Source organism: Microtus ochrogaster, chromosome 6 (genome assembly GCF_000317375.1).
Source record: "Microtus ochrogaster isolate Prairie Vole_2 chromosome 6, MicOch1.0, whole genome shotgun sequence".
NCBI classification, from domain to species: domain Eukaryota; kingdom Metazoa; phylum Chordata; class Mammalia; order Rodentia; family Cricetidae; genus Microtus; species Microtus ochrogaster.
This window is the reverse complement of record NC_022013.1, coordinates 23,745,454-23,768,775: the sequence shown is the minus strand read 5'-3', so window position 1 is coordinate 23,768,775 and position 23,322 is coordinate 23,745,454. Positions and strand designations below refer to the sequence as shown.

At 48.6% G+C, this 23,322-nt stretch overlaps 1 protein-coding gene across 16 annotated transcripts in view; it reads right to left on the bottom strand.

The window, feature by feature from the left end:
• Plekha6 (pleckstrin homology domain containing A6) overlaps window positions 1-23,322 on the bottom strand; it is a 144,523-nt gene that overhangs the window by 56,712 nt on the left and 64,489 nt on the right. Inside the window, exon 1 of one of the 16 annotated variants that reach the window (XM_026779714.1) lies at window positions 2,865-3,018. The exons of the other annotated variants lie outside the window; for them this stretch is intronic. The gene's annotated coding sequence lies outside the window, so the exon portion shown is untranslated. Of the gene's footprint in view, window positions 1-2,864; window positions 3,019-23,322 lie in introns of those variants that run through there. 16 annotated transcript variants of the gene reach the window in all.

Genomic DNA, 23,322 nt, shown 5'->3' with positions numbered 1-23,322 from the left:
GCATCCCACATCTGTACCATCAGGAAGACAGTTACCACGGCATCCCACATCTGTACCATCAGGAAGACAGCTACCACAGCATCCCACATCTGTATCATCAGGAAGACAGTTACCACAGCATCCCACATCTGTATCATCCTGTCTGAGGGGAACTGGTCATACTCAGATTTTCATTCGAATTTCAGGGCCTCAGACTAGCCACATTTCACTGAGACTCAGTAGCCATGGAGATTGCAATACTAGATAGAATAGTCATGGATCTTTTCATCATGGTAGAACTTCTAAGCCACTAACAGTTTTGGATTATATGAGACAACTCCAAAACCACTTTATCCTTCTAGGAATGGATATGTGCTTAGAATCCTCAGAAATACAAGGCCTGTTACAGTCCTGAACTATATGAACAAGAATGGAAAATTTGCCCCCAACTACAACAGAAAGTTAAAAATCAAAAACCAACGCTGGGCATAGTGGGATATACACACCTGTAATCCCAGCACTTGGGAGTTGAGGGGCAGAAGGATCAGGAGTTCATGGCCAGCCTGGAACAGAAATCCTATCAAATAAAAAAAAATCAAATGACATATTCCAAAATCCAGTCAAAGCTGGCATAGTGTTAACCCCAGTAGAGGTGGGACAGAAGGTTCTCTGTGAGTTCAAGGCCAGCCTGGTCTACACAGTGAGTTGTAGGCCAGCCTGGTTTATATAGTGAAACCCTGTCTTGAAACAAAATCCAATTACAATGAATTTTAATGATACACTGGCTTTTAAATCAATTTATTAAGACTCCAGAGTTCTGAAATTATCATCACCAAGAGCCCTTTTTGGCAGAGGGCCAGAGGGACATACTTGGAAAAGATTCTAATAATTGAAAGAGAAGGGGAGATGCAAGATGGAGCAAGAAAGAGTGGTGTTATCTAGAGACAGAGGAGCCTGGCTGGTCCTTACTCCAGCCTCCTTTTTCCTGCTGGGATCAGCCAGCCTCCAGCTGTGTTGATGGCGAAAGAGAAAGGAAAAGGCCTCCTGCAGGCCTTTGGCCCCAAGGGAAAGGAAGACCTGGAGGGAGTCAGACAGAGGAGTCATCACTAGACAGGCAGTCTTAGAATCCTCCATCCCTCCTTTCTTTCTTTCTTTCCTTCCTTCCTTCCTTCCTTCCTTCCTTCCTTCCTTCCTTCCTTCCGTTTTCCCTCCCTCCCTTTATTCCTCCCTCCCTTCTTCCCTTCCTTCCTTGTACCTCCCGCCCCCTCCCCTGCTCCCATCCAGACCAGAAACCCTCAAGAGAGTCTCCAGTGATGCAACCTGGAATCTATTCAGAAACAAAGCGCATAGGAAGCAGGTGCCAGGGATAAACACAAGAGGGCAGGGAAATGGTCTCAGAGGAAGAAGAGGGCTCCCAGGAATAGTGCCCAGGCTACTTCCTAGTGTTTTCCAGTCAAGACGGATGTCAGCGTTGGTCAGTGACACCTGACTAACCGGTGAGTCTGCCCACACCTACCTGTTGGAGTAATTCTGCTGCTGCTCACAGTGCAAAATAAAAACACAGGCTGTGGCTCACAGCTCAAGTACCGAAGCCAAGCCAGAGGTCTTCTGAGCATGTGTGCCAAGCCCACAGGTGACATCCACCACACTGGGTACAGCAGTTCCCCTGAAGTTCCCCTGAGAGTGTCAGATAAAGGCTGTCTGCTTGCATTTGTGCCTGGCAATCTGAACACAAGGCACACAGGGCCTATCTGTCCATTCCTCCCCTAGATTCTCCTTCCCCCTCTTTCTTGGCCTCAACTGCCCTGAAACTTGGCTCCTTCTGCTCTTGGCCTCCTGGGTCTAGTGACCAGCACCTCCCTCTTATTGTCCTGGTTTCTGTTTGCCTCCTGGAAACCCCACCAGAAGGAAGCATTGCAGCAAAGCCACGGAAGGTCTGAGTTTACCCTGTCCCTCAGAGCTGCATTCAAGACCAGCATGGCAAGTGCCCTATTCCAGACAGACCCTGGGCAGGTGGGGCTAACAGAACCATTATGTCATCTAATCGTTTTCCTCCCAAGAGAGTCAAGGAAACAAAAGAGCTCTTAACAAAGTGGGGGTGGGGTGGGAGGGGGGTGTCAACATTTCTTCTTTGGTGACGATTCCTTTTAAAATCATATGGTCATATGACCATATAAAAGTAACACACGCGTGCGCACGCACCCACACACCCACTGCTGCCCATAAAGCCAAGAACTTTTGTCCATCCTCCTGGTCACATTACCAGGTGTCAAAGAGCACAATTGCAATGGAGGTGAGGGGACACGCATCCAAAAGGAAGCTGAGGGGCAAGATCAGCAAACCTAAGCGCGAAAGATCTGCTCCCTTCTTCTTCCTCTGAGATCTCAGTTTCGCTCCCAAATGACAACTTTGTCTTTTTAATGAGTGCCATTCATCCCCAGCTCTGCCTCTGTCCGCTGCACCTGCTCTCCCCCACAGCTCACTCGCTGTAGTCTTTACCAGCACAGTGTCCCCATCTGCTGCGGCCCTGTCCCTCTGAGCCTGCTCTGCTCAGAGCTCCTAGCCCCTCTCTGGAGACAATGGCTCAGACAGGGATGCTGGAAGGAAGAGTCGCTGGGCTTTGTGCACAGAGTGGCTACGAAACCATCGTTTCCTCCCCAGGACAGGAGACGCAGCTGCACGCCACTGCAGGCCTGAGGATCTCCCCCTTAGCTGAGAGCCATTCTGAAGACTTCCTTCTTCTGAATCGGGGTGAGCCTAAAGTCTGGCTCCGCTGGTGTGACAAAAGCCCCCTCTGGCCGAACAGAAGCAGTTGATGCTCCCTCGCCTGCTCCAGAGCCCTACAGACAGACAAACGTACACCAAACCAACAGCCACTTACTCACCAGCTTGCTGTGCTCCCTAGTCTCTCTGCTGCCTCTAACTCGGCCTCCTCTCACACTCAGGAATAGGGAAAGGTTTCCCTTTAATACTTAGCAGGTCCCTGTGGAAAGCAATCATTAACAGCCGCACACGGATGGACCTTAACCCCTTCAGTGCTGGGCCGCCAAATTCCAGCTGGTGGACGGGCCTGTGCCCTCTGCCCAGGCCTGAGCAAACGGCAGCTCTTAGCTTGCCACCGTCTACCTTCATAATGCCGCTGCCTCCCATGTGGAGAGCGAGCCTACAGTCCCACCCAGGCCTTCTCACCTAATTGGAGCACGCCTACAACCTGAGGCGCTTAGCTCTGGCATGGTGCCCAATTGGATGAGTCCACATTATGAAATATTTGCCAGGCAGGCCAATAGAGAAGCCAGGATCTGGGGGAGGGATGATATTTTTATTTATTTCTGGAGGAGGGTGTGCAGACAAAAGTAGTCATAGCATCCATAGCCCTGGGACAGAGGCAGAGAGGAGGCCACCTCAGACCCCAGGATGCCTAGCTGTTCCAAGTACAGAATCCTGGGGCGCCCCCAAGCAACGGAGCACTTGCTGCTGAGCTAAAAGGTTCTTCTTCTTCCTCCTCTTCCTTTCCCCCTCATTTCTCTACCCTACTCAGGAGTCTGGAGAGGGGAACTGGGAAACACTGAGAAGGGGAAACACCAGCAGGCAAAGGGCTGCGAGCACAGAGCTTCTTCCTACTCTAAGGTTGCGGAAGTCACTTGTGCATCTTCGGACCGTGCGGGTGACAGGTGGGCAGGGTTGGTTGGAGACAAAAATCCCGCTTTTTCTCTTCAAAACCAGGTAACTGATTTAAGGAACTCTAAAGCCTAAGAGTGTCTACGTGCAGGCCACATGCAAATCTATGCAGATATGCGCAAGTGGGCAGCTCCGTGCATGCCAATCGACAGCTTCTCAGGGCGAGTCCTTGCCAAGCTTTCCTAGTTTAAGGCAGAAATAAGGTGGTCTCTAATGAGCCTTGAGGCTGAGGCAGGAGTCAGAGCAGCTCCCAAGAGAACAAACGCAGTGGCGGTACCCTTAGGAGCACGTGCCTGCCTCTGTGGAAAGCCTGCTTGAGGGTTTTTTGTTTGTTTGTTTTTGGGTGTTTTTGTTTTGTTTTTGCTGTGAGCACAAGTAAAATACCATAGTCTAGCAGAATACAAGTGCCCTCTGCTACACAGGCACAGTTGGCCCCCCTCTCCCTTACAGCCCCAGATGCAGGGCTCGCTGGGCACCACAGCCAGCTTTAGTAACTGGTACTTTTCTTATCTCCTTTGTTCCTGCTTGCCTATCAGTAGGCCAGCCACTGTGGCTCAGGACCCTCATTTAAAGCAGCCAGGGGGCCTTATCTTATCTTTGGTAAAGCCTTCCCTGTCGCCCTGGAGGCTAGCTCACTCTGATTTCTTAAAGAGGCTACACATATTCACCTCTGCTCTGCTTGCCCTCGAGAACATGCCAGAGAGCTGGTGCTGGGTTAGAACTTACTATGGCACCATCCCTCCTCAACCCTTACCTTCACAGCTGCCTCGGGGCGGCTCCTGGAAAGATTTAAAACCCAACAAGATACCTGTGCTTTCAAAGGGCAGTTTAACAGCTTATGGGGTCAGGCAGACACTCAGTGCCTAACGTGGAACTGAGGCTGAAGGGCTCCGGACAGAATATCAGTTCTGTTTCCACACAGCAGCACTGAGCAGTGAAAACACCAATTACAATAGTGTGTGTGTGTGTGTGGGGGGATACTAAATGCTCAAGGTGAAGCTTGAGAAGAGAGCCAAAACCTATGTGCTGAGAGCGTACAACACTACTGAGAGGAATTAAATAAGGTCTAAAGAAGATTCTGGGCAGTCGTGGCGCATGCCTTTACTCCCAGCATTTGGGAGGCAGAGGCAGGCGGATCTCTGTGAGTTTAAGGTCAGTGTGATTTACAGAGAGAATTCCAGGACAGCCAGGGCTACACAGAGAAACCTTGTCTCAAAAAGAGAGATGGGAGAGAGAGAGAGAGATTGTTTCTTAGATCAGAGGACAATATTATTAAGACATCTATTCTCCCAATATTTTACTATAGATTCAACACAATCCCAAGCAAAATCTCCGCGAATTCTTAAAAAAAAAAAAAAAAGACAAAATCCAAAATTCACATGGAAAAAGAATCAGAATGTTCTAACCAAAAAACTTTGTAAAAGAAGAATAGATCCTAACACTCAGGGGGAAAAGGCAGGAAGATTGCAAGTTTTGGGCCAGCCTGTTCTAACCAAATGAGACCTTGTCTCAGAAAACCAAAGTCTGAAGCTTCAAGGTGTGGCTCAGTTGGCAGAAGGCTTGCCATACACAAGGCCCTAGCATACACAAGGCCCTGGGTGTGATCCCCAGCACTAGGTGGTGCAAGCACGTCACACCAGCACTAGGGGCCAGGATAGGAAAGGCAGGAAGATGAGAAGTTCAAGGTCATCTTTGGGTACACAACTCGTCTGAGAAGGGGTAGAAGCAGATGGTGGAAGAAGGTGCCAGGGCTGAGGATGTAGCTCCATGATAGAGCATCCGCCTGCTATGAAAAAGGCCCTATGTTCAAGCCTTACCACAGAAGAAAAGGAGGTGGAAGTTATTAATGCAGGTACTTAGAATAAGAATAAAACCTCAGTACTCAAGACATAGTGATAGTGCTATAAATATACATAAATAAATAAACACAGAAGGGCTGGAGAGATGGCTCAAAGGTTAAGAGCACTGGCTGCTCTTCCAGAGGTCTGGAGTTCAATTCCCAGCAACCACATGGTGGTTCACAACCATCTGTAGTGGGATCTGGCGCCCTCTTCTGGCCTGAAGGCATACATGCAGGAAGAATACTGTATACATACGTATACATACTAAATAAATAAAGCTTTAAGAAACTTATAAAAATAAATAAATTAGGGGGCTGGAGAGATGGCTCAGTGGTTAAGAGCATTGCCTGCTCTTCCAAAGGTCCTGAGTTCAATTCCCGGCAACCACATGGTGGCTTACAACCATCTTGTAAAGAGGTCTGGCGCCCTCTTCTGGCCTGCAGACATGCACACAGACAAAATATTGTATACATAATAAATAAATAAATATTTTTTAAAAATAAATTAATTAATTAATTAACACAGAAATTTGTCACCAAGCCGGGCGGTAGTGGCGCACGCCTTTAATCCCAGCACTTGGGAGGCAGAGGCAGGCGGATCTCTGTGAGTTCGAGACCAGCCTGGTCTACAGAGCTAGTTCCAGAACAGGCTCCAAAACCACAGAGAAACCCTGTCTCGAAAAAGAAAAAAAAAAAAAAAAAAAAAAAAAAGAAAGAAAAAGAAATTTGTCACCAAGAGCCCTTTATTTTGGCAGAGGGCCAGAGGGATATACTTGGAAAAGATTCTAATAATTGAAAGAGAGGGGTAGATGCAAGATGGATCAAGAAAGCAAGAGTTATCTAGAGACAGAGGAGCCTGACTGGTCCTCACTCCAGCCTCCTTTTTCCTGCTGGGATCAGTCAGCCTCCAGCTATGTTAATGGGGAAAGAGAAAGGAATAGGCCTCCTGAAGGTCCTAAGGGAAAGGAAGACCTGGAGGGAGTCAGACAGAGGAGCCATCTCCAGACAGGCTCTTAGAATTCTCCCGTCTTGACTTGGACCTCCTGCCCCCACCCCTACCTATAAACCTATCCATTTGTGATCAAGATATAAATATGATTTCAATACATGGTACTGGACAGACCATAGATCTCTATTCCAAACAAACAACTACTGCCCCCTCCCAAAAAATAATCCTCATGGGGCTGGAGAGTTGGCTCAACAGTCAAGGGTACTGACTGCTGTTGCAGAGGACCAGGATTTGATTCCCAGCACCACATGGCTGCTCTCAACCATCTGAAACTCTAGTTCCTTGGGATCTGATGTCTTCTCTGACCTCCAAGGGTACCAGACACAGGCACACAGGCATACATACACACACACACACACACACACACACACACACAAGAAATAAATAACTTTTTTTTTCCTGTTTTTTTGTTTTTTGGAGACAGAGTTTTTCTGTGTAGCTTTGGAGCCTATCCTGGAACTGGGAGTCAATCTGTAGATCTGGCTGGCCTTGAACTTGCAAAGATCCTCCTGCCTCTGCTTCCCGAGTGCTGGGATTGAAGGTATGTGCCACCACTGCCTGGCTGAAATAAATAAATCTTTTAAAAAGAGAACCCTGCATTCAATCATTAAAAAGAAACTTAGAGCAGACCATAGGCCTATGAACAGTAGCTGAAAGTACATTTCTAGAAGAAAACATGGAAGAAAAATCTCAGTGACTTTGGGGTTGTATGGAGAAAACTCAATAATATGAACTTCATCAACTAAAGGATATTATTCATAAAAGACACCGTTTCAAAAACAAAAGACCAGTAAAGTGTACCCTAAACACAGAGCTGACATGAAACTTCCACAACTTACATGGAGACAGTAAACATCAGCAAAGGAGACACAGGAAGTGCAAACTGAAACAACCATGAGACGCCTTGCACACCCCAATGCATCAGCGTTTTAGAACAACGAAATCTGAAAGACTGGCCAATGCCCAGTGTGGTCCAGCATGAACAGATACCGATAAGGACAGGCATGGTGCATCTCACTGGTGGGAAGCAGGCCGCATCCTGGGAAGTTAAAGATGCAGCTCCACAGAGCCCACCTGCCCTCCTACACAGTCATGGAGGGAAATTACAGCCCGCGTCTACACAAAGGCACAGGCACCAAACTCACGGCACCTTTGCACGAACAGTTCCAAGCTGAAAACAGTCAACAAACCCGTGAACACAGCACGAATCCACTGGGAAGGATGCCACCCCGCAAGAGAATAAGTTACTGATGCCGGCCATGAAACGAGTTAGACGGATCTCAAAATAATCACACGGAGTGAAAGAGCCCAGACCTCCCGAAAGAAGATACACTTTCTATGATATACATTCTATGATAAAATACTTTAAAATTGTAAGCTAGTCTGTGGTGGCAGAAAGGAAAACAGTGTGGCCCAAGGACAGGTACAAGGAGGATTGCAGATGAGGCGGGAAGGTACAGCAAGGATTACAGATGAGGAAGGAAGCAATTTGAGGGAGTGACGGGGACTTTTTTTCTCTTGTGGCTGAACCAGAGACTGAACCTAAGGCCTTGCACTGAGCCATATCCTCAGCCCTTTATTATCTGAATTGTGGCAGAAAGACCACAAATTTGGGGCCAGCCTGAGCTATATAATGAAACCTTATCCACAAAATAAAAAAGCAAAAAGAATATCTCACAAAATACATTGCTACAGCCTCTAAATCTATGCCATTTTATGTCAGCTGTAACTCAGTAAAAATATAAAAAGAAAAGCCTTCACTTGAAAAGGCTTTAGACAAAACTCCTTCCTCTTAACATACACCTTACATTTTAGGTGCGGATGGAGCTCAGGGTTGGGATAGGTAGGCAGGTTCCAGCCTTCCTTTCCCAGTGGCCTCTTCCCTCGTTTGGAAGGGAGGCTGGACAGCAGGGATGAACAGGGGTCCTGATCAGCCTGTGTTTTTCTCATGGCTTTGCAGCAATTAATTGAGGAAGCCCAAAGGCCGTGCACATGGAGATAAAGGAGCGCTTGTTTATGACAGAAGAGGAAAGTTAAATACAGCCTCATGATCCAACAGCCATCCACCATTTCACTTGATTCCTTTATGACCCATGGTGATACCGGCAGGAAAGTAATATTGACTCTAATCTAAATGAACACAGAAATAAGGGGCCAGTGAGACGCCTCAGTGTGTAGTCACTGGCTGTGCAAGCTTGACAACCTAAGCTTGATCCCTGGAACCCAGGCAAAGGTGGAGGGAAAACCAGCTCCATAAGGATGTCCTCTGACCTTCACGTATGACCTACGCACACGTGCCATTTGCACCCACGCTTCCCACACTCACACAGTAGTGAGGAACAGATGAACAGACATGACGCCAAAGCTCTGAGCAGTCAGGGGTCTTGGATGAACAACCTACCTCGGTCCTTCCAACTGCAGCCTTCCTCTTAGCCTCAGGACCTGTCCTCAGCAAGGCTGGGTCCCGCTACCCTGGCTTGGCTTGCAGAGGCCTGGGGAATGCAGCCCTACATCTCGGGCTCACTCGGCCTGGGGTGGATGTTCCAGGGAAAGAGCTCTGGTACAAACAGCCAAAGACCTAGCAGGGTGGGAGTGGGATCAACCGAGAGGAGCTGTGATATCAAAACGGGGAGGACTGAGGGATCCGGAGTCCTAATTAGATCGCACATTTGATGTGAAAAGGGGGGAAAAGGCCATCCAAACACCACTCCCTAGCCGGAAGTCTAGTGGGTGTGGAAGCAGCTGGAAGCTGTTACTAGAGGCTCCCAGCCAAAGGCCTCTGTACCCTTCCTCCCCCCCCCCCATTTCCACCCTCCCTCTGTTCTGGCCAGGCAAGAGAACAGCCTCTGGCCGGGAGCCCTACCTTTTTCTCCCTTATGCTGAGGACAGAATGCCTGGAAGGGGGAGAAACCCATCCTGCAGGACACAGGGGTACCATGTATAAAGGGTACTACAATCTCAGCAACTAAGATTTATACCACTCCAGTACAAATCTGTGGTGGTTGTTTTGCCTCATTGACGATAGAACCCAGGGCCCCAGGAGTCAAGCAAGCGTGCCCCCCCACCACTGCTATGCAATATGTTTTTTGTTTTTTTAATAAAAACTAATGCACTAGAAAGGCTTAAGGGACACTGACATGTCATGTCAAGACAGCTGTGTGTCTGGTGTATTTTCTCTCTGCCTCGGGCTCCTGGGTGGCCTGGGGTGACACCACTCTTGGTCTTGACTTGATTTAAAATGGCAAACGTTTTCCACAAAATGCTTGTTTTTGTTTAATGTGGTGCTATAACATCTATCTACGGACTGGAGACACGGCACAGCGATTCAGAGCACTTGTACCTGGGTTCTATTCCCAGCACTCACATGGTGTCTCACAGCCTTCGGTGACTCCAGTTTCAGGGGATCTCTAACACTCTCTTCTGCCTTTCATGGGCGCCTGGCATGTGCGTGGTTCACAGACATACATGTTGGCAAAATATTTATACACATAGAATAAATAAGTAAATCTTTTTTTTTTTTTTTTTGGTTTTTCGAGACAGGGTTTCTCTGTGGTTTTGGAGCCTGTCCTGGAACAGGCTCTTGTAGACCAGGCTGGTCTCGAACTCACAGAGATCCGCCTGCCTCTGCCTCCCGAGTGCTGGGATTAAAGGCGTGTGCCACCACCGCCCGGCTTAAGTAAATCTTTTTAAAGTTGAAAAAAACATTATTCAACTTGTTTGGTGAATTTTTGGCATGCCTTGCCCTTCCCCCCCCCCCACACATTTAAATTTTATGCCTAAGAAGGATATCTTGATACAGTTATCCTAGGCAACGCAGCTGAGGGATGAGGAAGAAGGGAGGGAGGGGGAAAGACTGGACAAGACCTGAAAGACGCAGTAAAGCCAGTGTATGAGCAACAAAGAAAAGCTGAGGCTGGACAAGGAGCGATGGAGAAGTGGTGACCCCAGAGTAGTCTTGAATGACGTTTTTAGGTTGAGTGTGAAGTGAAATACGGACTGTATATCGAATAAAACTGTATCAACGTTATGCTTCCGGCATTTGCTAATTGGTCTGTGGTTACGCAAGAAAATACCCTTGTTTTCAAAAGTTTAAAAAAAGGAAAGGGGGGAGTCACAGCTGTCTGACAGCTGTACTAGCCAAACTCTCCTCCCTCTCCAGCCTGCATGAAGAGGAGGCAACAGTAGGAAACAGCAGCGACAGGACAAAGGATTGTGGCTAGACCTTTTCTTTCTGAAACAAGAACTAGCCGGAACACCCAATCTTTCTCCTTTTCCCTGGGAAAAGTTAACAGTTGGCATAGAAGAAATAAAGACTCTCCTGGGCCACAGCATCTGCCTCACCCCAGCCCCAGCCCCGCTGCTCTGCTCACCATCGTGGGGGGGGGGCAGGGCAGGTGACCCGCCTCTGCCTCCGCTCTGCTAAGGATGCTAGAGACCTGGAGGAGCTCGGGCCCTGGATGGAGCTCAAGCTACTGTCTTCCAGCCTGGTGCCAGTTATGCAGCATGACACCCCTACTTTGCTAGTCCACAGCTAACCCTTCTCTCTGTTTGCCCTGCACTGACTTTGCATGAGTCTTGAGGTTTAAGGCTCTGCAATAGGCCTCAGTCCCGATTCCAGCTTACTGCCCACAGAATTTTGGAGAGTGGCTTCATTTCTCTCTGTATTTCATTCCCTCAGCTGTAAAAGGGGGACAATACCAGGACCTTTACTCATGGGTTTGCTAGAGGATTAAATGAGATTACACCAATGGGAACGGGAGACTGTTGCTAGCATTTAATAAACATTCAGTGGGGCCGATGATTCTTACTGTCTGCCTGTAACTGCCTTAACTGTTGATCCCTCAGAGATGATGGCCATTTTCACTACAAAATCTCTTGGACTATAACCCCTTCAGCACTTTGTCTCAGAAAGATGGATGCTTAAGTAGTTCAAAGCTGGGCATGGTGGCTCACACCTTTAATACAGCAATTGGGGCAGAGAGACAAGTCGATCTCTATAAGACTTAGGCCAACCTAGCCAAGACTACTTAGTGAGACCACAGAAGGAATGAGGGAGGGAGGGAGGGAGAGAGAAAGGGGGAAACTGGTGCAAAAGAAGCCATCTATCAAGAGAACACCCAGAGGGGATGCTCTGCAATCCCCAGTAAGGTGAGACCAGAAGACCGACTGCCATTGTCAAGGCCAGCCTGGACTACATAGAAAGCTCCAAACCAACCAGAGCTATGGTAGGACCCTGTTTCAAGAAAGAAAAGGGGGTGGGGAGGAAGAATACCCAGAGATCACTAAATCTACTTGCAATTCTGCCCCCACTTCAGACCAAAGGCTCGTCAAAGGCAGAATCCTCTCTTGTCCCTAGGAGCAATGCCGGAGGACCTCAGCAGCCTTTGCACCAGGAGGTAGACATCTCTTGCGTGACCTATCTTTCTTGGGCGTTGAAAAGCAAGTCAGCTCTAGCCACAGTATCCCTGGGCAGAAAGCATTAACTACCTAGTTCCACATTCCGTGCCTTTGCTGCAATGGCCCAGCTGTAGTATGGGCAAGTTCCGGCCCCCTTGGGACACAGTGGACAGGAGAGAAGGAATCCCATTACTGCTAGAGTGAATGAGAGGCCAGAGGAGGCCACCATTAAGTGTTTCGGGGACTCCTCTAGGAGAGTTAACTTCTCACCTGAAACCCTCGCCCCATCTTGCAGACACAGATTGAGCTGGGGAGGATACATGGCAAGATGAGGGAGCTGTGTCTTCAGGGTTGAGAAGGGCAGGCCAAGGGCAGTCTGGACAAAGGTCACGAAGCAGTCAATTTAGCCCAGATGGTCCTTCTGTGACAGAGCCAGAACAGGCAATTTTCTAGCCATAAACAGCCACTCAAAAATCCCCGAACCACACACATGCACATGCGAAGATGAAGTACAGCTGCTCATGGGTGAGCTGACGAGTGCAGGAGGGCGGGGAGGGGTGGGCATGTGTGTTGTGTGTTTCCAGACACACTGGTGTAGGAGCAGATTGGGCTCACACAACTGGGGAGTTACATGTTAGGTGAGGCTTTGGGAATGGGCGCTCAACGCTTCCTTCTAGCCATCCATTCTCCCATGCTCTCCGCGACCGCTGGCACACGCTGGCACACACCGGCATGCCTGTGCTTCTCCGAGTTCCCTTGCCCCTGGCTCAGCAATGTTTCACTTTCCTCTCACATCAAGCTTTGTTTAACCTGATTATTTCTAGTGGCAAAATCTGAGAATCACCACACCTGGGATTAAACTCTGCGCTTGGGCTCAGCGGGGAGTTTGGGGCTTGCACACTCCCCTCCCGTCTCCAGTGTGCAGCGCAGCGTGCGTGCATGCGGCATCAGCAACTTGCAGGGTCGAGTCCCTCCCCGCTCCACACACTTGGCTTTGAGCAGCCACACCTTCCCCAAAGGGCACTGCGAAGCCTTCCAAGCTGCCAGGAAGGGTAAAACCACAGCTCCACCCACTGCCTGGCCCCTTGCATTCCAGCCCTGCGCCCAGAGTTTGACCTCCTCTGTGGCTGGCTGTAGATATGTTCTATTTTTCAGAAATAGCCCAACTCACTGGCAGACCCTGCAGACCATCTTCTAGTTTCCCCTCTCTCTCTCTCTCTCTCTCTCTCTCTCTCTCTCTCTCTCTGTCCTATATGGCCCTTAAGGCACAGACCCTGTGGGCCTGCCTGCTCAGTCTGCACACGTGGTGGACAGAGGTGAGGGGCTCCGGGCCTGGAGGAGGAACACTGGGCAAAGGAAGGAAGCCCCACACTCTGGAAGCTTCTCCAGTGTTATCCCAGGAGAGTGGGATCGGTAAGCACAAGGCTATTGCCACCCACAGAGTACTCTCCAGATTCCTCCCTCCCAGCCAAAGGAGAAAGTAAACGAATTCAGAGACTGGGTAGAGTTGGAGACAGTTCACGTGGACAGCATCATGGGCTCCTTAATACACCCGCCCTAAGCCTCCTGCTGCAATTGGACTTGTCTGGGAAGCACACCCTCTGGAAAAGCATGACTTGTCTAAATATGAGCCAGTTTGCCCTCACCAGAAATTCTCAGAACAAAGACTGAGCCCCTGCAGTTTCCTCCTTCCACCCCAAACTTCCACTCTGGCTAAGCTCAGGTCAGGTCTGGAAGGGTTCTCAAGGGCAGAGCTTTTTCCTCCCCCCACTGAGAGAGAAGCACCCTCGTGAACCAGGGTTTGCTGAGAGCCAGTTGCCCAATGGTGGGTGCTAAGGTTAAGTTCATCCCTCTCTGGCCCCCATTTCTTCTGTAGTATAAAGGTAATAGGTTCGCTGACTTAATGCACACATGCTTCCCACGACACCAGCCACACACTTGATGGCCATCACTGTCCCAGGGTCTAGGTCCCCCCAAAACAAAGATACAGAAATACAGCCTCTCTACCTGGCTCACTGTGATTTGGGTATTGTTGGAATTCAAAATGACCTGCGATTCTTTGCAGGTTTGAGCTATCAACCCCCAAGATCTGTTAGTACAGAGAAAAGAGAGAAGATAATATCTTGGCGTGGGCCGTTCTGATGGCCTCCTCCATCTCATATCCCTCTCTTGACTTGCCCAAACTTCCACACCTTTCTCATGGCCCACAGTAGGCTGTTGGTGGGAAAGAGAAATTTAACAGATTGTTCTCTGCCACTTCTTGTATAGTCAAATGAAGGCCCCTTGTCTTCTTTGCTTTTTCTTCAGAAGAAGGGCTACAGCAAGTGAAAAAGGGTTCCAAATTCCCAGGCCCAAATCCTCACCTTCAAAGGTAGGTTGACTTTAATACATTATGTACACATATGCAAATGTAAAAAAATCTCATGCAAGATTACCTAGGGACATGAAAACTCTCCAAGCCAAATCCTTGTAGGAGTAGAGTCCAGTCTGCCTTGTAGAAATTGCTCCATCACAGCATCCACAGTCATCATGGTAACAGTCATGCTCCTGAAACCTGGCACAGTATAGGCACTAGATCTCACCTGGCCTAAGTTCCTCCCTGGGAGTAAAGACTGTAGTTGAGAGAAGAAAGGTACCACTCTACTTCTGAGTGATTCTACTGGTAACATGTCCAAAAGAGGGATACTCTCCCATCTTCTCCTCCTGTAGCTGCCCAAAGGGCTAAAATTCTTTCCTGCACTAAGGGACAGGAGAGAACCAGAACACAAAGAGAAACAATAGCTAGCCCAAGATGACAGCCCAAGACAGCCCAAGATGACAGCCCAAGACAGCCTAAGACAGCCAAGACATTGCAAGACAGTCCCAAAATAGGCCAAAACAGTCCAAGATGACAGTCCAAGACAGCCCAAGATGACAGTCCAGGACAGCCTAAGACAGCCCCAAGACATTCTAAGACAGCCCAAGAGAGCCCAAGACAGTCCAAGATGATAGCCCAAGACAGCCAAGACAGCCCCAAGACAGCCCAAAATAACAGTGCAAGACAGACAGCCTAAGACAGCCCCAAGACATTCCAAGACAGCCCAAGATAGCCCAAGACAGCCCAAGATGACAGCCCAAGACAGCCTAAGAGAGCCCCAAGACAGCTCAAGACAGCCCAAGACAACCAGCCTCTTGATTCATTTGTTTCCAGGGTCCAATCATTTCTGACAGTGAGATCTAAGAAACACTCCAGGCTTCTATAACCAAACCTTCAAGATGTAAGCTTTTTTTGAGAAGTTTTACTAACCTGGGCCCAGAAATCACAATTAGTACAGGGGTGCAGGGTGGAAAGTACCCAGCATCTCCTCTAGACTTTGCAAACAAGGCTGATTTGAGGACAGAATAGAAGCAATTGAGAAGGAAAAGGCAAAGAAGGACAAAGATGGCAAAGATCAGATCAAACAGGTGGGCTGACTTCTAAAGTCCAGAAAAGCATCAGGGATGCTCTAGAGCAAGCTGGCAACAGCAGACATGGGCATAAGGGTGAGCGGAAGTCCTTAAGGAAAGGCAGAGCGGTACTGATCCTCAAAGGACTCTGAGCAGGCTGCCAGTCAGTGGACACAACTTTGCAACTATCATAGAAGACAGCATTAGTGAGGAGCGAACAAGTCTAGCGTCCTGGGTCCTCTGCAGTCTCTGAGTTTCACGGTTCTCCCCAGCCATAAGGTCCAATCTGTCCCTCTAGACTTCTTTAGAAATGTCTGCTTTTCTGCTACCAGCTCCATGACCCAATAGCCGCTATGAGAAGATCTCTACCTCCACTTTCTATTCTGCAATTGGCTGGAGCAGATATTCTTTGTTCCTATAGCAACTAACTGACCATCTTTCCTACTGGGCATCTTCCCGGTGAGAGATGCAGTCCAGTCCGTACCTCTCCAAATCTGCTAGGCCTTATACTGCTTGTCGTTCGCTGACAGCAGGCTTCTTTGTACAGAGAAATACCATGAACACTGGGTAATATTCAGAGTTCAAATCTTGCCTGATCTATAGTAATCCAGAGAGAGGAGTTGCATCTAACAGTCCTGAGAAGGTAGGTGAGAAAGGTTACCCACACCATTGCTCCCTGTAGCATTGCCCAAACAACAGAGCAGTGTCTGTCTTTCCAGGGGAGTGTTAAAAGCATGCTGTGTCCTCACCAGATTGAATTAGCATTTCCGTTGACTGGTTTTTTTCACATCACTAATGAAGACCAGCGAGACCCTCTAATTGAATTCCCTCCGTTGCAAGCTGCACATCCCCCTCATGCTTATCTGGGAACAGTGCTGCCTGCAAACTCCTCTGCAGATGGCCCTACTCCATGCAAGACTTCTCCAGACAGGGCACAGAGCTGTTTCCGCTGCGGGTGGCTCTTCTCTCATTACTCGTGATCACGCTTGCTCCTGGCTCTCACAGCCCCCACAAAGCCAGCTGGTTTCTTCTTTTAAGCCACAAACTGAGCTCAGCTCTAGCTTCTCTTCTGAGCTTTTTGTCTACGGGATCCCAGAAGTCAATGTACAAATCAACAAATTGATGCCTATCAGAAAGTGCCTTCCCAATGGGGGAAGATGCCAAGTCAGGGATGCCCGTCCCACCCTCAACAATCTTCCATTCATACCCAGAGAGATAAGAGACACACCATAGAGGAAAATGCCCGGCTCCCTGACAGACAGATTCTTACCAACCACAATACCAACACGGTATTATGCAGTCATTTTAATCCCCTCTGAGCCCTTACTTCCTCATCTGGGAAATGGGGAGATTAGTTCCGACCTAGAAGATTACACAAGACAGTATACAGTTGCAATGCCTTCACAACATTCCAAAATCCACAAACACCTGAGACAAGGCTTTTTCTAAATATAGCTGGCAGTAAATGCCAACCAGACTTGAACCTATCTGGCAACAAAACATGGCCTGACCTGGCCCAAGTCTCCTTACAGCCTCTATCCCCCTTCTGCGACTCTTGAGATCAGTATTGCCAGAGATATATTAAAATGACTGTGGAGGACAGGCATGGTGTCACACACCTTTAGTCTCAGGACTTGAGAGGCAGAGGCGGGCAGATCTCTGAGTTTAAGGCTAATCTAGTGATCTCTGAGTAGATGTGGTCTACAGGGAGTTCCAGGATAGCTAAGACTACACAGAGAAACCCTGTCTCAAAAAACAAACAAACAAACAAACAAACAAACAAAACAGCTGGGCAGCTAATCCAGATGGCTAAGGTTTTCTGTAGTGTAGAGAGAATATGGACTGTGCCTATCATCCTAAAATCCACAGGCCCCACAGAGGTCACACAGTGAAGTGGGGAGCTATATAATTACCCTTCTCTACCCTATCCCCCCAGACAGAGAGTTTAGGTCAATCATTGGAATTATTTAAGCTAAAGATGCTGACAGCCTTATCACCAACCTGAGAGGGCCTCTGGGTTCCTGGGACCTGGGGCTGGCTCTCTGGAATTCACGTTGGCATGGGGTTCGGGAAAAGAGTCAAAGCCTAGCCGTTTATAAAAGCCTGCTGCTTGTCTACCCTGAGCAGAGCTGGCAGAGGCGATGTGATGCTGTTATTTGTTTGAACCTCAGGTATAGACATGCCTGAAGATTCCAGACATGCCTCCCAGCTCCGCACCTCATTGGGTACCCAGTGCTCTCTCCACCTTCCCACGGCCATATCTGCACCATTGTGCCCTGCGGGCATCCCCAGGGAAATAAATGGCCCAAATATGGCAAACACTGAGAGCAGGGGGATCTGAGTTTGTGGGAACTTGGACCAATAGGAGGAAAGGATTCTGAGCATTAGAAGGTGCTGAAGATGGGGTGTCCCCCAGGTGAGTGGGGAAGCAAACACGCCAACATCCAGTGGAACAGGTTTGGCACGTTTCTCCTGATGCCATCTCATGGCCCCAGGAGATTTTTATATGGGAAGTCAGCCCTCGTCAATAACAGCTAGTAGTGTTGGGCAACTCCTCTACTCAAGCCTCTCGGCTCCATCACACATCTTAGGGACTCAGTGATGACTCATAGGTGATCGACTTTCTTAGAGACCCAGTCATCCCAATGGGCTTCCCAGATCTGATCCTGGATCTGTCCAACACCTAACTCCACCCTGCGCCCCAAGTCACCCTTTGAAGAGACATAGTCATTGGACAAATGACCTGAATTCTAACTCTGTCAGCACACACTTCTTCTCGCAGAACAGTAAGGTCTTCCTGAAGGCCCTGGGGAGGACCCTCTGTCTACCATATGGAGAGATACACCCTGCATGGTTAGCAGTGGGGGGGGGGGGTGGCAATCAAATTCAATCCCTTACTATACAGAAGAAGCAGCCAAAGCTGGGAGAAAGGGGCTGAGCTACCTGACACCATGTACTAGCTCTGAAGCTTCAGATGCCATGGCAAAGCTTAGAAAGCTAAGGAAGGCCCCAGCTGACCTTTGCACTCAGAAGAAGCCACGCTCAATGGCTCACACGTCTGCCCTCCTAGCTTGAGTGTCTTTGAAGAAATCCTTATCTCCAAGAATTTGGCTGGACTCTCTGACTCTCTATCCTAGACCTATTCAGAGCCAGGGGTTTCCTTATCAGCCAAGCTTGGTGATGTGTATCTGTAACACTAGTCATCGCGGACAGAGGCAAGAGGACCACGAGTTCAAGGCCTTCTTGAACTGCACATCAAGTTCAAGGTCAGTCTGAGTAGCATCATAAGAGAATATCTCAAAATAAAAACTAATCTGGGGGGTGGGCTGGATAGATGGTTAAGAGCACATACCACCCTTGTAGAAAACCCTAGTTCCCAGCATCCATGCCATGTGGCTCTTAACTATCTCTAACTCCCTCTCTCGGTCTCTAGAAGCACCTGTACTCATGTGCACACACCTACACATAGAAACACTCACAGTCACAGACTTAAAAATTTTTTTTTAAATATCTGGAGGTGGCTCACCATGGTGGAACTTGTTCCTAGCAGGAGCAAGACCCTGGGCCCAACCCTCAACAAAAAGTGATTTTTCATTTGTTTTGTTTTTCCATTTTGAGGCAGGGTCTCTCTTCCTGGCTTGAACTCACTGTGTAGACCAGGCTGGCCTCCAACTCACAGAGTTCGACTTGCCTCTGTCTTCCAAGTGCAGAGATTAAAGACATGCGCCACCACACCCTGCTCATGTCAAAGACTTTTTGAAGAAAGTCACCAATAGAAGTGACCAGAGATGAGTTGAGAGAAGTGTCTACTGCCATCACCGGCCTTCCACAAACTCCAGTGAGCCATGAGCTGGACCCTAGTGCTCTACTGTGTACTCTGAGGTGGCTGAGATCTTCAAGGTGCAGCTCTTGGATCCCTTCCCATTTTGGGCATCCCCCACTTCAGCTACCTGGAGTGGAGCCCACAGTGTCTGCCAGAAGCTCCAGGTTTAGGCTTTACCATATCAGCATTCCAGACACCTCATGGAGCAGGGACTCTCTGGCACCTGGATCAGAGCCCTGTGTACCTCAGATAAGCTCGCCATACTTCTCTGCACCCCAGAAAGACTTATGGTCTACTATGTACTCCCCCTGCCTAATTCAGAAACTTCAACTGCTTTTTTGGACTAGAAGAACCTGATCTTGTATGTCTGAAAAAGGGCCCGAGGACGCACCTCAAAGAAGAGCACTGGTTCAATTTCCAGGAACCAAGTTGATCTTCCCCAGCACTTCTGTTCCTACAAGTCTACACACATGCTCAGAGCGACCACAAGCCTGAGTTTCTGGTAGCTGGGGATCTGCCTGGGGAACCCCATATATTTGTTGGAATTCCAGGCCTAAATCCTTAGAAGGCAGACAATTCAGACATTCTAAGGCCTCTGGGAGCCTCCAGTTTGGAAGAGTTTCAGTCTATAGTCAAGAGCTCAAGAAAAGCTGAGAGTTCGTCACTAGGAATTGAGCTTTGTAAAAGTCCTTTTCCTGGCCACCTAGAGAGATGCTTCTAAATAGTTAGTTGATGCTGGCTGGGTACCAAGACCCAGGGTGCAAAACAGACCTAATGCTGCTCCCCAAATACAATCCACAGATCGCGTCTGTGGTTCCCAAGGATAGATAATGTCATCATTTCCACAAGGTAACTGTGTGGATTGGAGCTGGGAAAGGGAAGTCTCCATATGTGTCATTCAGGACACGGAAGAGGAAGCGAGAGCTGACCCTTGGCCAGCGGCCTTGTTCCGGAAAGGAGACCTCATTCAGCTTGGGAATGGGGAAGCCAAAACTCAGTTTGGAAGTCACTGGGCATGAGAGCCACAGGGGACTGGCCTAGGATCAGAGGCTAAGCCTGAGTGAGGGAGGCTGCCTGACAGGGGTCTTATCAGAAGGTCTGCTTAGAGAAAATCCTGGAGGCAAATTTTTTAGATTTCATGGGCCAGTAAAACTTCAAAAACTGAAATTTGAGAAACCAACAGAAGATTGCCAACTTTCTGTTTCTGCCAAATAAGGAAACTGTAAAGCCCAACTACCATCTATTCTCACCATCAACCCATGGAAAGGCAGAAAGCTGTAACCTCAGACTATATGACCACATCTCCCATCACCAAAGGAAGTCCTTCACACGGAACACATTTTGCTTTAAAGTACATTCTCCTTATCTCGTCTTAACTGTCACAGACCAACACTTGAAAACTTGGGACTCAAGGGCAAATGACCCTTCCATGTCTGATTTTAACTTGAGCCTAAAAGTTAAGAAAAAGACTGTAAATGTTGGCAATTTAGACCTCCCTCTGTGCTTGATATGGATGGGGGTGGAAACCACAAGAGTGCTAGCTGAGCCTCTGGAAAGACACATGCCAAATAAAGAGTACCAGAAAGGCTTTGGTTAGTCTCCATCCTGGGCCCCCATGTTTCTGTGAACCCCTGAATTTTATGGTCCTCTTGACTGTTGAAATAAGTGAAGACAGAAAGACCATTTGGCCCAGGTGAAGTATTAAATCCCTGAGCGATACAGTAAGCTGTGGGCATGGCAGCGAGCATCACATAGGCAAGGCACAGGCAGAAGATTCAGGGGAGGGGCTTCTCCACCTACTAAGCAGCTCAGTGTGACTGGGGGGTGAGGTGGGATTGGAGTGAGTAAGCAGAGTGGAGCACATAGAGTATCACACTGTCTGTGTTGGGGGATATTCAATCACACTGGAAACCCCAAGTTTGCATTTGCACTAATTAAATAAAATTAACCTTAGGCCAGGAGGCGGAGCTAGCAGCTAGTTAACAGAAAGAATCATAGAGCATCAGAGGGCATCTGGAAGAGACAGAGAAGTGCACCAGAAGGAATAGGAAGAGATTTGGAGGGTCAAGGCTTTTTTTTTGTTTGGGGGAGCAGAAGGATGCTCTCTTTTGGAGCCACCAACAAGGACAGAGAGTTAGCTAGGTGCTGCTCAATGTCTCTGAGCTAGCTGGTTTTCACTCCAGCCTTTGAATCTTGAGTTTTATATATAAATAGGATGACAGAGATTTCATTAAAGTTACCTTTAGTGAGAGATGGCTCAGAAGTTAAGAGCACTGGCTGCTCTTCCAAAGGTCCTGAGTTCAATTCCCAACAACCACATGGTGGCTCACAACCATATGTAATGAGATCTGGCACCCTCTTGAGGAAGAGACCTGGTCAGTTTTCCTCATCAACTTAGACCATGAAACCCAATATGGACAAGTTCAACAGAACCTCTATATACGGGCTGTCTATGCCCCACACTAGCTAGGACAGCAGTGTTGACACACAGTACTGATGCTCCACACTGGACAGGACAGCAGTGTGGACACACAGCGCTGATACCCCGCAGTGTTAGACACTACAGTGCTGTGGGTCTGAGCTGGAAGACTGATAAAGCCAACAATTGTTACTGCTACCTGTGGGCCCAACCACACACAGCAGCTTCTACACAGCAGTCAACAAGGGAAATTCTATTTGGAAGAAGCTGGTGACACAAATAAGAAGCATTTTCTTTAAATTCCCATGGCTTCAAAAATAATCTCAGCATACAAACAAACCGCTAATTACAGTACTAAAGAAGATCGGTGTGCCTGCCCAGCCTATCCCCACCCCGGTTCAATGGCACTGAGTTCCTGCGTTCAAAATGCTTTTGCCAGATCCACACTGCCTATCACACAGCCGTTTCCTCAAAGGCAGCAGGCAACCCTGCTTTTCACTTCCAGATTACATCTGCACAGGGAGCAGAGATCTCCTGGGTGCTCGCAGCTTTAGAATAGCAGAGTTTGGGGTTCTTCTGCACCCTCTCCTAGTCCCTTCCAACCATTCCAGGTCTGTCTCTAGCTCTTGTAATACATACCTCGTCATTCCCAAATCTGCTTTTCAAATCACACTTTGAGATTCTTGCTGTACCTCACTCATCCTGGCCCACCCACCATCCCAACCAGAACCTTGCTAAATCCTTCCTCCTTGCACGCGCCACCCACAAGATCAGTCACTGCTCAAACGGGCCTCGGCCATGAATTAAAGCTGCCTGTCCATTGGCAGCTGTACCAGGTGCTTTGCCAAGCTCTTCCCCTTGCAGCTAATCACACACAAACCCAGAGCAGCATTCAACCAGCCTCACCCTCTGCCGCTAATCACCATCCCGTCCAAATATCTGTATCCAGGCACTATGCCAGCCCCACCCACCTAAGGCATTGGCCTCCCTCCTGCCCTGCGTTGAGAAGAAAGTGCTCCTGGCATTTGTCTGTCACTGCTCTGACTCCTCCAGTGGGTTCAAAGTAAGTGTACATGGAGATCGTGCCGGAAGCCACACCGGTTAGTTAACTGCACCAGAGGGGAACCAAGTGTCTGCCGCACTAAAGCTCACCCAGGGCCCCGCCTCTGTAAGGGTCCTCTGTGATCCCTATTCCAGCTACAGAAATAGTCCTATTTCATTCCAGAAATTAGACATCTCCACAGAACACCCCAAGGAGAGGGGATCTAGGATTATATTTGTTCAGAGGGAAAGAGGGGACACCTTGAAAGGGAGAGGGGTGAAAGGAGACATGCATCCTTGCTATGAACGGACACCCCCATGCTGTAATCCTCTCTCTGGTGTTCCCTGAACGATGTTGTTCCCTGAACGATGTGGTTAACCCCAGTCCTTCCTAGTTGAGACCCCAAGATCCCCAATATTACCTTCCATGTGGAGACTCAGAACCCAGCTGAGAGACGCAGAGCACTGACTGAGGAGAGAAGTGCCCGTGGTGGCAGCGAGGACAGCTGCCTTGGCTTCAGCTCCCACAGAGAAGGAGCCCTGGAATGAAGAGTTTCCCCAGCCTCCATGCAAGACTCTCGCATCAGCTTGCTCTCTCTCCCTCTGCTCCAGTGCTAACTAGAGAGATGCTGGTTGAAAACCTGGGAGAAAGTCTCCCGAAGAAGTGGTGTTTGGGATCCGAAGCTTCAGGTTGGCCAGGCGCGACATAA